Genomic DNA, 14,513 nt, shown 5'->3' on the forward strand with positions numbered 1-14,513 from the left:
GCCCATGGCACCTGTATCGGGGGTGCCTGGGAGCTCCCACTCTGCTGCCGCAGATCATGTACGGATCACAGAGCGGGCTCTACCCTCCTATCCTAAAGAGGGGCCCCTCAGGGCCGCATGGACCCCTCATCCAGGGTGTGGTTCTGAGAAGTGGTATGTGGAACTCCCTAAATTAATTTGGCTTTCAGTCAGTTGCAGAAAAGCAGTGCCTCAACAACACTGGAAAAGAGCTGTTGTCTGGAAACCCCTCTCTTTAAAAAATAAACCCAAATACACAAAAACAAAACAAGGCTGGGGCCACTGGTGTAGTCCACCATAAGCCAGGGCACCCCAACAACTGAAGACCAGTGTACTAGCAAGCAGCAGTTTAATGATTAAGAGATTGTGCTCAGAGTCCTGGTTTCACTTTTCCCCACAACTATGACCTAACCGGGTAGGCTTATGCAGTTGATTGTGCATTAGTCTCAGCTTCCCACAACCTGGTGCTATGAGGATAATAATACTGTCCTATGTTGCTAAGAATAATAATTATTATTATCTAAGAAAGGGTTGTAGATTTACAAGGTCAGGTTCTAAGCTGTTTCTCCATAATGTTAAACTGCACAGACAGGTCAGTGCTCATGCCAGTTGAGACCTCAGCCCCAAAATGAGGTCACATATGAATGCTGCTGCCCTCAGAGAGTGGTGGCTGCCTCTGCATTAACTCCATTTGAACGAGGACTTTTATGAATTCCTTTGCCATTTGTTCACTTATAGGAAAATCAGAAAAGGGGTAAAGTGGAGCAGAAGCATTGAGCTTGGCTGAGCCCACCGTGAGAGAATCCAGCTTCCCAGTATGATGACAGCAGGTGCTGCTGTGTGTTGCTGAACAGACAAATCCTTCAAGGACGGAATCGAAATCCAGATTTGCCTCTTGTTGCATTACGTCAGAAAGCATCTAAAAGTGTTCACGAGATTTCATGCTGAACAGCTGAACTGTTAGCACTGGCACCGGGAGCTAATCTTAAAATATCTGAGCATAGAAAGCTACCTTACGCCAAGCCAGCCAAATGGTCCATCTAGACCAGTATTGTCTACACCAGGGATGTTCATGTTTCAAAAATTCATCCGCCGAGTTCGTCAAGCCCATGTCCATAGCTTCTGATGCTGTGGTAGCAATCTCCCCCAAGTGGGAGTTCAGTGCTTCCAATTTATCGTCCATAGGTTTTACTGCTGCCATCCAGCTTCCCTCAAGTTTTTTCCCCAAGCGCTCCTAATTGTGAGGCCAATTATTCTTTAAAGTTTGGGATATTGTCCCCTGGGGCTCCTTGGGACAATCACAAAGATTTTGTATGTTGAGGTGCCATATTGTTAGTTAGAGGCCTTTTGGAGATGCTAGGGCTATCCAAGTCAATTGGGTTAAAATATTCATCAAGAACTCCTTCTTTGGCCTTAGGATAGGAAGGCAGCATGCCCAGAAGGGAGACCCAGTAGATGGATGCAGGTATCACAGCAGATGGTTAAGAAATGGAGGTGTTTATTTCCATGGAGAGTGGAGCAGAGAAGTTAAGAAGCCACCTTGTGGCACAGCTGACCATGCCCACCCCCACCCCCTAGGTATAGCTCTTGCCTTCATGTCTCTACCACTGATGTCAGTTGGAAAAATAAAAGACACACTGGGTTAGATCCAGATTTGGAATTGGTCATGTTCTGCTCATGCTGGAGGAAGAGGAGGGGGGAACTTTTGCTTCTCCCCTCTCTTCCACTTCTATATAATACAGCAACAGGAGTGGCTGTATACCATAGTCAGCATGGATTTTTTGCATTCCACAATGTTAAATCAAAAATACCCCCCATACCATTCTGATGCTTCCCATTATAGTCCTGAACTCAGAAATGCTTGCTTAACAACCCTCTACATGTTCAAGGTGATGCACAAAACAGAGACAATCGAGAGTTCAAAGTGTAACCAGACACCTGTTGGACTTTTTTCTGTCAGAGTTCTCATAATCTGTTGAAATTAATTAAAAATCAGCCATGTTCACAGAGTACCTGTAATCCTATTACTGACCTTGCCCCATACCCTAACCTTCATCTTCTGCAGTTTAAAAGTTAAAAAAATGCCTGCCTGATTTTTAATTAATTTAAGAAATTTTGCATTGAACTCAATGATAATGTTGGACATGCTCAGTAAGAACCAACTGTCAGTGTTCTAAAAGCCTCTCACAGCTTGCCTAATCAGGGAGCCACACCCATACCAGACCTTTATTTCACTTTAGACAGTCATGGCTTCCCTCAAAGGATCCTGGCAAGTGTAGTTTGTGAAGGGTGCTGAGAAGAGACTCCTATTCCCCTGACAGAGCTCCATTGGCCAGAGTGGTTGAACAGTCAGCTGCTCTGATTGAAGCTCTGTGAGGGGAACAGGGTCTCTCCTAGCAACTCTCAGCACCCGACACTAATGACACTTCCCAAGATTCTTTGGGAGAAGCCATGACCGTCTAAAGTGAAATAACAGTCTGATGTGGATGAGGCCAGGGATAGTTTTAGTTTAAATTTGGGTGGGAGGCTACATGTTCCTGCTGTAGAATATAAAAGGGGGGGGGAGAACGATACTGTTCACAATGTTTTCCTTTTGGAAAGGAAAGGGGCTTCCCCTCTGCCCAGTGCCCACCCATCCAATCCCCTCCCCTTCCTTCCCCCTCCCTGCCCCTTCCCCAGGTCAGTTTAACTTATCCTAAGCATCATTCTACAGGAGCAAATCCCACTGAACTCAAAAAGCATGCAAATGATCAAACCTGCCCTCCTCTCCCTTCCTCCCCCTGTATCCCCTTCCCCTTGCCCCTTCCCTCCCCCTTCCTTCACCCCTCCCCTTCCAATCCCCTCCTTCCCCCTCCTCCTTCCTCTCCCCTCCACCCTCCCCCTCCCCCTCCTCCTCCCCCATGGTCAGTTTTATCTATCCTAGAACTACGACCTGGGAGACCAGGGTTTGAATCCCCACACAGGCATGAAGCTCACTGGGTGTCCTTGGGCCAGTCAGTGCCTCTCAGTCTCAGAGGAAGTCAATGGTAAACCACCTCTAAATACCGCTTACCATGAAAACCCTATTCATAGGGTCACCATAAGCCAGGATCTACTTGAAGGCAGTTCATTTCATTTTCAAGCATGATTGCATGGGAGTAAATCCCACTGAACTCAATAACCATGCAAATGATCAAACCTGCCCTCCTCCTCCCTCCCATCATTTCCCTTTTGCCCTTTCCCTTTCCCTTCATCCCTCCCCTTCCCCTCCCAATCCCCTCCTTCCCCCTCTCTGTCTAATCTCCTCCTTGTCCCTCCCTCTCCTTCTGTTCCCCTCTCCCCCCTTCCTCTTTTCCTCTACTCTCCCCTCCCCCTCCTCCCCCCCATGGTCAGTTTTACCTATTCTAGACATGACTTCATGGGAGTAAATCCCACTGAACTCAATAAGCATGCAGATGATCAGACTGCCTTTCCCCTCCTTCCCCGTTCCTCTCCCTTCCTTCTCCCCTCCCTTCTTCCTTCTTCCTCCTCCCCTGTACACTCCAGCCCTCTCTCCCTTCCTCTTCTCCTCCTCCACCCCCCCATGGTCAATTTTACATATGCAAAGCATGATTGCATGGGAGTTTATCCCATTGAACTCAAAAAGCATGCAGATGATCAGACCTGCCTTTCCCCTCCTTCCTCTCCCTTCCGCCTCCCTTCCTCTCCTCTCCTCCCCTCTTCCTTCTTCTTCCTCCCCTGCCCACTCCAGGCCTCCCTCTCCATGGTCAGTTTTACCTATCCTAAGCATCATTCCATGGGAGTAAATCCCACTGAACTAAATAAACATGCATACAATCAAACCTCCCTCCTCCGCCCCCTCCTGCCTGCTACACAGGAAGTGGACCAACCCAAATTGTGTTTGCATTTTGACAAATTTGTAGGACAGTACAATATCTCAGAGAGGAGGTCAGGTCTCCTGTTCCCCTGGTGCATTCACTATAGCTTCCCAATTTCCCTGCTTTTAAAAGTTTGATAGAAATCTCTGTTGGCTATAGGTATGTTCTTAAACCGCAAAGTTTTTTTTGCCTATTAGTGAATATATGTTAAGATCCTCCTTGAATGTGTGGAACTCTCATTAAGGTGTGCTCTCCTCTCTCTTCCCAAAGGACATATGAAAACTGAATACCTAGAAGCTATAGAACACATCTGGGAATTATGCCAATCAGGATTACTCATATGAACTATGTACATGCAGCAGCTTTCTGAGCTTTCTTATTAATGCCTAAAGAACAGTTCTGTGAAGGCTGAAAGTTTATATACTTTCCCCAAGAAAATCTGTTTTTTCTTTGCCTGTTCTTCCCTGGGTTATTTCAGTTCTCACTGAGAGGTTCCCCACATTGTGTGCTTTATTGTGTTGCTATTATAATGCTGTGCTGCACGATCTAGGCATACGATAAAGTTGTGCTGCACAATCTAGACATATTTACTCAGAAGTCAGTCCCACTATATTCACTGATACGTACTCCCAGGTAAGGATTGCAGCCCAAATTGATTTTAAGGCAGAGCTACCAGTATTTATTTATTTTTATTTAATAGAATTTGTATACTGATTGATTGTAAAAAAAAAAAAGACCTCTAAATGGTTTACAAAAAAAATAAAATTCTCAATAAAAACAGTTAAAGACAAGTAATTAAAAACATTTTGAAAACAAACGAAAACAACAGTAGACTAAAAAGAGATTAAAACACATCAGCATCTATATGTCTGGATAGGCTTGCCTAAACAAACACATTTTAAGCAGGTGCTGAAAAGAGTACCGTGAAGCACCTCCCTGGTGTGAGTAGACAGGAAGTCCCAAAGTGTAGGTGCTGCTGGACTAAAGGGCACTTTCTGACAAGAACAGAATGAGTATTATGTGGCACCTGTAACAGTGCCACTTCTGCAGATTGAAGCACTCAAGTGGGCACATATGAGGTAAAGCACTCCTGCAAGTAAACCTGCAGGCTATTAAGGGCTTTATGTACCTATAGTAACACCTTGAATTTGGCCCAGGAACAAATCAGCAACCAGTGAAGATCTCTGAGCAAGAGTGTAATATGCTGACAGGGTCTCACTCCTGCAGCGTTCTGCACTGACTGCAGTTTCTGGGTTCAGTGCAAGGGAAGCCCACATTTAAGGCCCTAGATATGTAGAGAGCCAAATTCCATCGTAGAACACAGGTCCGTTGCTTGGGGTTTCCTGCATTGACATGTACATTAGTGCAATAAAAAGGGTAATCAAGTGGACATATCTTGCAACACTTGACAGATTTATTTATTTAAAATATTTCTATCCTGCCCTTCTATCCTACAATAGGGCACTCAGGATGGAATTGGGGAGAGCCCTATTATTGGACCAAGGATCGCTGCCTGATGCCTGCCGCCCCCCACAACCTTGAGAGACAGTTTGGTGTAGTGGTGAGAGTACTTTTCTGGTATACCTTCACTGAAAAGCAACAACAGACTCCCTTGGTTTTTTAGTCACTGGAGAACAAGCTACTGCACAATACAGAATACAACAAATGGGAAAGAGCAATAATCAATTGTGTGTGCGTGCATGTATGTGGATGTGTGTGCGCGTGCAGACATACACACCTATGTACTTGATCTAAGAACAGCAGAGTCACCTATGTACCCCTATTTTTATTTGTTAAATATCAGAGATTATGCAACAGGAATCAAGGAATATGCATGTCTCATGCCAAATGTACTTCCATGCATCAAGATAGTGTTCAAAGAATAAATTAAACCTTTAGTACTCTGAAAAACCCAACACAGCTTCTAGGCTAACCGACCGACTGCAAGTTGGCCCAGTGCTGATCCCTCTTGGCTAAGAATATTCATGAGGCAGGAATCACTGGCATGCTCACTGCTGTGGTTTCCTACAATTGCATTAAGCTACCCTCATGTTTGTAGGGAATGGTTTGCGACAGAAACCGGGTGGCTGCCAACTGCAAGGGCACTCTGTAGGTGCCATTATGTCTCTGCGAGCATCCCAAGCAGCAGGCATGATAAAGCAAACGCATTTTGCTCTGACAAACAGGTATATATGGATACACAGGCTGCCAACAGTGAGACATTCTTGTAGGGTTTTCCTCTTTGACCCCTCAGAATAAACCAGGTGCCTCTGCTAAACTTTCAGCTTTCATTTTTTAAAGTGTACAGTCTGGGAGTAAGCTCCCCTAAATACAGCTGGACTTACTTCTGAGTAGACATTCATAAGGTTTTGTTTTTTTAAAGGAGAAAATCTCTAGTCCTAATGGAGATACTAGAATATTGCAGAACCTGGTGTAGCAATTGCTTATTAAGAAGTGAACCAACTTCTACTCTCCAGTGGACAACCAATAAGCCCTTTGAACTTTCTATCTTACATTAGAATTTGGCATTCTAGTATGGAAGGAGGTAGGCTTCTCAAAAAGCCCCTGATCTAACCAGTGCGTTAGCAATGCACCAGCAACAAGTATATTTTTGAGATGGGACATATGAACCAAGAGAGATAGCTAAGAGCAGAATGTGAGCTGTGATATATATTGTCTCTGATATTTTTACCTTTAATTTGAAGGTCAATAAAGCAGCAGCAAAATTCAGTAAAACCACATTCACTGTTAAAAGCTGTGAAGAGGAGGAAGGCTGCTGCTTCCCTTACCTGTTGGGGAAGCCAGGCCACCACCAGGTTTGAAGGGACCCTGTGTAATGTGCCCTCTGTGGGTACCCTCTAGTGTTGAGAGGTCCTGGTGGGCTTACTTGACAGCGATAGCTGGTGGCAGCAGCAACAATGCTCCCAGAAGCCTTGGATGGGTCTGGCTGTCATTTACATTTCCCACAATGCTCACAGTGATGCTCTGTTGGGGGGGGGACTGCGGGAAATTAAATAGCGGTTAGAACCAAGTGGTGGACCCTGCAAGGGCACTGGGACCTCAGCAACTGCCCAAGAATGTCAGGGAAGGGAAGTGCGCAGATTGGGGCATCACCACTACCAAAAAGGCCCTCTCCACAATTGCCACCTGCCTAATCCACACCTGTTGGTAGCACCTGAAGAGGGTGGAGGTTCTGCTGCAAATATTATGATTTGGGCTGTTCCATATGGAAGAATCTGCTTTGCCCTTGTGCTACTTTTCTTTTCACATTACAGCCCTCAGACAGACTGGGGCGTTACAGATTTTACCCAGGAGTCAAGCTGGTCCTTTCAATGCTTGGGTTAAACTCTCTGCTCTCTTAATGCTAAATTGTTTTATCCCCCCCCTGCTTTGTACCCATATAGCTGCCAACTGAGGATAACGTTTGGTACATCTGCCCTTGCCCTACTGTAACCAAGATGGTAACTAAGCCTAAGAATACACAGGTGAAATCAATATTGTTGCTCTCTCTGTTTGCCCCGCCTTCTCTTCCATGCTCCCTCTCCTGTTTCCGCATGTCAGACTTTAGTTTGTAAACTCCTTGAGGCAGGCATGCTCTGTCATTCTCGGTAAAGTGCCATGCACATTGATACGTAATGGCTATAGAAACAAAATGACAATAATAACAGTAGTAGTAATAATTAATAATAGTAATATAGTCAATGAAAACAATAAATAATAGCATAGCACTGGTGGCTGGTGCCCATTGGGACTGGTAGGGTGGAAGGTAAGGAGCCCAACGGTAGGTGGCACTAGAGCCAAGTGACAGGCAGAGCCAATCATTCTAGTTTTGTCCTCATCCTCTTCCCTGCTGAGTCGTACAAGAGGCAACTCTAAGACACACGAGGAAGCTGACAGGCAGTTCCACCCCTTGGACTGATTTTAAGCAAGAAGATAGGCGGGTGGGGGCTGATTGCGGGCAGACTGTGGTTGGTGGGGCAGTGCCTCATTTGCCCCAATGGACTAGCCTTCACTGCACCATTGTCCACAAAACAAATGTGGGTGTTTAACGTGGCACAAGACTGATACATTTACTGCATTTTTATGGCCTTCCTTCCTACCCACTCTTGCAAGAAAGGTCTTGCAAGATACACATTTAGTAAAGCTGTGGCTTGCTTTCCATCCTGCTTTATGCTGTGTGCCCACTCTCATGTGGGCACAACTGGGATTTGAACTCAGATGCCTTATGTCCAAAACCAACAACTAGATGCTGCACTCCAGGACTACTTCTTTCACTTTATAAAATCCCTTATAAGGGAGACAGATCTATACAGGAAGACTTCCCTATCAGACTTACCTTATGCCACCTTAAAGAGTTTCATATTTATGATGGCAACTGCTTTTGTGAAGTACAGTCCATAAGTTTATGCCAGAGGGAGGTGGAGAACCTTTGGCCCCCCAGATGTTGCTGAACTACAACTCCCATCAGCCCCAGCAAGCATGGCCAATGGCTAGGGCCAATGGGATTTGTAGTTCAGCAATAACAGGAGGAGCAAAGGTTCCCCACCTCTGGTGATGCCATAATAAATTGTTAGAGTAAGATCCAATGACAGTCATATGCAGAACAGACCCACTGAAATCAACAACTTAAGGGGGGTCTACTCTGAGTATGACTAACATTGGATCTCACCCTTGGTCTCTAAGGTGTCATGTCACAAGGCTTTTTGTTCTTCCTGCAACAGACTAACACAGCTATCCCGTATGACAATAACAGGCATGCCTTACATGCACAATCATAACCAATGACAACCAACACGCATAGGATATATGTCATTTCCTACATGGAAGGGCTTTCCATGTAGACATTTCTTAACACTCCAAACAACTGACCCTAATTCCTGCTCAGCCCCACCCTCTCTATGCTCCTTGCCTCTACCTTGCTTATCAAGTCACTTTATTTAAACCTCAGGCCTCTGGTATGCATTTCCAGGGGTCCCTTCCCCCCTCTTCAGATGGTGACACCTGTTATTTGATCCTAAGAAGAGGCAGGGATCTCCTGGAGCCATAGACCCCAAAGCCGGCATAAGGACTGCATTCATTCCAACAAGAATCAGTCAACTGATGTTTATATTTCAGCTTCTTGAGCTGGTAGGCAGCTGCACATCTGGGGCCACTTTGGAAAAACCACACACACACACACTTCTGAATCAGGATATTCACAATCTGAAGGCTATTCCAAAGCCTTTTTGTGCCTGGCTCAGGACTGACAGATACAACTATCTACAGTGGATGTTTTCAAACTTCTGACTTTCAGGGAAATTTTTCCCATCTCTGTAGAGTAAGCAGCAATATGGTGCAGTGGTTATGATGTTGGGCTAGGACCACGGATCCCACTTCAGCCCTAAAGCTTAGAGGGCGACCCTGGGCTGATCATAATCCCTGAGGCGGACCATGCTCACAGTCTTGTTGTGAGGATAAAACGAGCACGAATGCTGCTTTGAGCTCCTTGGGCAAGCTCCTTGGTAGAAGGGCTGGATAAAAATACCCCCCCTTGTTTTTGCAGAAGACAGCCAGTGTGGTGTAGTGGTTAAGATGTTGGACTATGACCTGAGAGACCAGGGTTCGAATCCTCACACAGCCAGGAAGCTCACTGGGTGACCTTGGGCCAGTCACTGCCTCTCAGCCTCAGAGGAAGGCAATGATAAACCACCTCTGAATACCGCTTAACAAGAAAACCCTATTCATAGGGGCACCGTATGTCGGAATCATCTTGAAGGCAGTACATTTACATTTTGTTATTGCAGATGATTTTAGGAAGTGTTCTACTGTGGATGCTCAGCTCACATGGGGAGCTCAGTGGTACTCTGAGGCTACACCATTGTCCCACGTGAACCAAAAACATACCTTAAATCAAGCCTGACACTCGCCTTTCACTGCATATGGCAGGGAAAGATGAGCAGGAAATTTTTTTTTGCCATGGTTGATCATCTTATCAAGGATGTCCCAATAAACATTTGGGGGTTTGCAGGGCACAGTTAGAAATTTTCTGCTCTGTTCTCCTTTCATTATACCACACATGGACTGATGGGAAGTGCTGATGGCCACCAACTTGGATAGCTTTTAAATGGGGTTAGATATATTCATGGAGGACAAGACTCTCAGCAGCTGGTGGCTACTACCTCCAGTATCAGAGGCAATACCAGTTGCTGGGAAGGAGTCACAAATGGGAAGAGTGCTCTGGTGCTTTTGTCCTGCTTGTGAGCTTCCCATTGGAATCTACTTGACCACTGTGAGAACAGGATGCTGGAGTAGGTGGGTGTCTGGCCTCATCCCGCAAGGCTCTTGTTATGTTCTAGTATTCACGTTCTCCCATATGATCTTGCCTGCCCCTCAGTCAAGGTTGTGCTTCATGCCCCACTACCACTGAAAGTGGTATTTTGGACTGGGCTTCTTTGGATGCAGCCTCCAATTCTGAAACTCCCTGCCTTGAAGGTCCATTCAGCCTTTTCCTAAGCAGAGTCAGTAAAGAAGGCAGTTGTTGATCTTATTGGGCTTAAGGTACAGGAGGGTAGATTTTGACTGAACATTAGGATCACCTTCTTAGTGGTAGAGCAATTCAATAATGGAACCAATTACCTAGAGGGGTGGTGAGCTTTCCCTTGCTGGAGGTCTTGAAATGGAGACATTATAACCATCTGTTAGGGATGCTCCAGCTCTGGATTTCCTGCCCTGAGAAAGGGGTTGGACTAAATAGCTTTCAAGGCCTCTTACAACTTCAGTATTAGTGAGTTCTTTCTCCTAATTATTGTGGTTTTGATTCAGCTAACTTGTTCTGTCACTGATTTTGCCTGCTTTCTGCACTGCTCAGGTTTTTATTCGATTATTGTTTAATATTTGCTTTATTTTCTTCTTCAGTTGACCTTGAATAACTATGAGAAAGGCCATAGTTCAATGGAAGAGCATTTGCTTTGAATGCAGAAGGTCTCAGGTTCAATCTCCAGCATCTTCAAGTAGGGCTTGGAGAGACTCATGTTTGAAACCCTGCAGTGCTGCTGCCAGTCAGTGTGGACAGTACTGAACTAGATTATAAGGCAGCTTCCTAACTTCCATTGAGTTATTAGTGTTGTTGCACGTTACATTTGGGAAATATTAGGCAGGGCTTAACTTGTGCCACGACTTCTCTGCCTTCAGTGTTGGGGCTGAACATTGGAACCATGGAAGTCAAAATAAATGAAATTGTCCCCTAAGAAGATGCAGAGTGCATTTCTTTCAGCACTTATTAACTACACATGCCAGGAATTAAGGGGAAGCGTTTCCAGTTGAAAGAGGGCTACTAGACAGATGCACATCGCAGCACCTGGTTTTTCCCCTTTCTGGGAAGCAAGCTTGGAAAGTATAGTGATCTCAAAGCAATGAGCTGCTCTCTCCATTTTAAGCGAACAACTCAGTTTACTAAAAAAAAACAAAGGAGTCTTGCGGCTAACAAATTTATGATGGTATAAGCTCTCCTGGACTATAGTCCTCTTCAACAGTTGCATTAAGCGTTTACTTCAGTTTATTTGCTCAAAATCACCACTTGTTGTAGGTCCACGCTTCCCACCAGTGAAAATACATCCCCAAATTTCAAGGGAGGAGGAAATGCACCTCTTTCCAAAATGTATTTGATATAGCATCCCATGTCACGAGCCAGTGAAATACCTCCATTTGAGACAATCACAGTGCAATCATATGCATGTTTGCTTAGTCTCACTGTGTCTAAAAGGGATTCAGGTAAGTGTGCATAGCATTTCAGCAATAGTTGATATTTATATGGCTGGTTCCCCCCCCCCCCTTCAATTTGCAAATTGCTTTTTTCATCCTCAAGACATAACTAGCTTGCAAGGTAGATCATTACTATTCCCGCTAGCCCCCTTGTTTTTAACTATCAGATTCACCAACATAGCACATCTGATTTCCTTAACCAGACCCCTCTGACCATGCACTACAAAGCACGAGAATGGTGGCATCAGGACAGGACTTTGGGGTAGAATGCTCAGCAGAATGACCAGGAGGGACCCCAAACCCAGAGAGGCTGGCTCACCAGATTTTGCAGTAAGCAAAATAAACCACATCACCATCTAAAGAGGCCAGGCGGTGGGGACGTCTAAAATTACCTGCATCACTGGCTTGAATAAAATGATTCTGAACTGCAGCTTCCTAAGATGAAACAAACACTATCAACGTTGCTGAATGGTGACTGCCCCAACTTGCCAGCAATTAGCAATCCTCTCTTTCTGCCTCATTAGCTCAGGGGCTGCAAGTTGGAAAGACTCTCTACAAAGCCAGGACATCCCAATAACTAGTGGTAGTTATCATTAACACAAGGAGCATCCCTAAAACCTTCACCTGCTGGAGAGTGGCATTTCTCTATTCAGTGGTATCCCTGTATCCTCTAAAAAGCTCAAGGTAGGATTTATAGAGTTATTTATTTTAAGACTTTAAAAAAAAATCTAAATCTCTTTCTATCCTCACAACAACTTTGTGAGGTAGGTTAGGGTGAAAGATATTGGGCCCAATATTAATCAGTGAGCTATGGGGTTAAGCCAGGAATTTGAATTTGGGTCTTCCCAAACTGAACCCTCTTTTCCTTGTCCAAGAACAAAGGATGGAACAGCTGAAGCGCACTGATCTATAAAAGTCACTTTCTCTAGCACCTAAGTGTAGTGACTCTTGGAGACAGGCTACTGGGCTACGCATGTTATTTAATTGGACCCACTAGGGCTTCATGGAAGGCTCCCCACCCTCTTCTCCTACATAATATTCTCCTGCATGCATTATATTTACAGAAACTTTGAAAGGAGGAGTAAATGGAACTCCCAGATCTCCAGCTGCTGGGTCTAATCAGCCAGCCATGGGGGAAAGATCAAAGCTGATCACCCACTGTAGTTTCTGAAAAAAACCCTCTGCCATGGAAGATAGGAACACAGGAAGCTGCCTATTACCAAAGTCAGACTATGAGTCCATCTAACTCAGTTCCAGTGACACCAACTGGCAGCAGCTCTCTAGGGTTTCAGGCAGGAGGTGTCTTCCCCAGTTTTAGCCAGACATGCCAGGGACTGCTGGGGACTTTGTGCTCGCAAAGCATGTACTCTACTGCTGAGCGATGTCCTACAGAAAGTAGCAGTATGTTGGCTACTTCTTCTCTACTGCATACCAAAATACGCTAGCTGAACCACTGGGGGAAAAGAGAGAAAAGAAAAATGCATGTGCACATAAACATACACGCAGTCTCCCTATTACTGGTTTGCTGCTATTTCTGTAGGTTCATCAATATAACTACATAATGACATATATTAATCCTCTGATGGTTGCCCTTACCTAGCAGTTACTGGCAGGATGCGTTGAGCGGGGGGAAGATGATCCTCTTGCATGAAGTGCCTCTCCTGATCTGAGCCTTGCAGCGGTTGCGGGGAGCTTCTTCTCCAAGCACATTTCACAGGAGTCTTCCTCGCAAACCCCTCCCAGGCTCCACCCCCTTCACACTTAGCCAACACCAGCTGAGGCTCAACTGGATGGTATCATGTGCTTTTTGGTTGAAACCTGAGATCTGCCTTGTGGCATTCCTAGAGTACTCCTGCTTGGAAGCATGAAGCATTGGGGTGGGTGGGGGGAGTGATGGGGAGGTGGGGGCTGGCTGCTTTCTAGGAAACATTTATTAAAAAGTAGGCAAAGGGGGCCTCTGCTTTTGGATGATTCATACTTGAATATGCCTATTATACTAGGGGACAAGGAGGTAACTCATGCAAAGACATACATTAGGAGCACCAGAATGGTCATTTTATTTATTTATTTTATTTACTTCCAGGGATTAATAATCTTTCTCCCTGGAAAGTTTATGCCCCTCTGTGTACGTTTCGGGGGGGGGGGTTACAAAGAAATAAAATAACCCCCCAAACCCAAATTAAATCAAAAACGGTGTTAAAACAGCACAATTTAAAAGAACAGCATAAAAGCAGACAAAGAAATTAAAGCAAACAGCCTAACAGACATTGGCTGAGATAAAACAATTCAGATTTTTAAAAGCCTGGGAAAAGAGAAACCCCGGAACAGCCATGACATCAAAGTCGGTGCACGATGAGACTCTTTGGGGACAGAACCCTGCAGTTGAAAGGCCACCACCTAGCAGCCCCTAATAACCAATCATCAGCATTCAGATAGCAAGTGCCTTTGTTGGTCTTAAGGTCACATCCACATCATACATTGAAAGCACTCTTGTATCTCTTTAAGAGTCATGGCTTCCCCCAAAGAATCCTGGGAACTGTTTAGATCTCCTAATAACTCAGCATCCTTAGCAAACTATAGTTCCCAAGATTCTTTGAGGGAAGTCATGACGGTCACAGTCGAGACCATCTGGACTGCTGAGTGGTGCAAGACCCTTTCCCTGCTTGCTGGCCTCTTTCCATCTGGCCTGGGAGGGCGGGGCCCTTATTGATGGCAGCTATAAATGCTGCTGCTGCCTGAAGATGCTAGAGACTATCTTGATTTGTGGGATGTTGTTTAGGCTAAAAGCCATTACTCAAAAAGTACTATCTGAGAGCATGTCTGGAGTTTGCCAGAAAGCATGAGAGTGCTCCAGCTGCAATGTGGGAAAAGGTTTTGTGGTCAGATGAGACCAAGATA

At 45.1% G+C, this 14,513-nt stretch overlaps 1 protein-coding gene across 1 annotated transcript in view; it reads right to left on the reverse strand.

Moving 5' to 3' along the window:
- The window catches only part of LOXL2 (lysyl oxidase like 2), a 124,892-nt gene extending 111,572 nt beyond the window's left edge, over positions 1 to 13,320 (reverse strand). The window contains exon 1 of the mRNA XM_061593529.1: positions 13,212 to 13,320. The gene's annotated coding sequence lies outside the window, so the exon portion shown is untranslated. The remainder of the gene's footprint in view (positions 1 to 13,211) is intronic.
- Between the last annotated feature and the right edge of the window lie 1,193 nt (positions 13,321 to 14,513).

The sequence above is a fragment of the Rhineura floridana genome, chromosome 12 (assembly GCF_030035675.1).
Source record: "Rhineura floridana isolate rRhiFlo1 chromosome 12, rRhiFlo1.hap2, whole genome shotgun sequence".
Taxonomy (NCBI): Eukaryota; Metazoa; Chordata; class Lepidosauria; order Squamata; family Rhineuridae; genus Rhineura; species Rhineura floridana.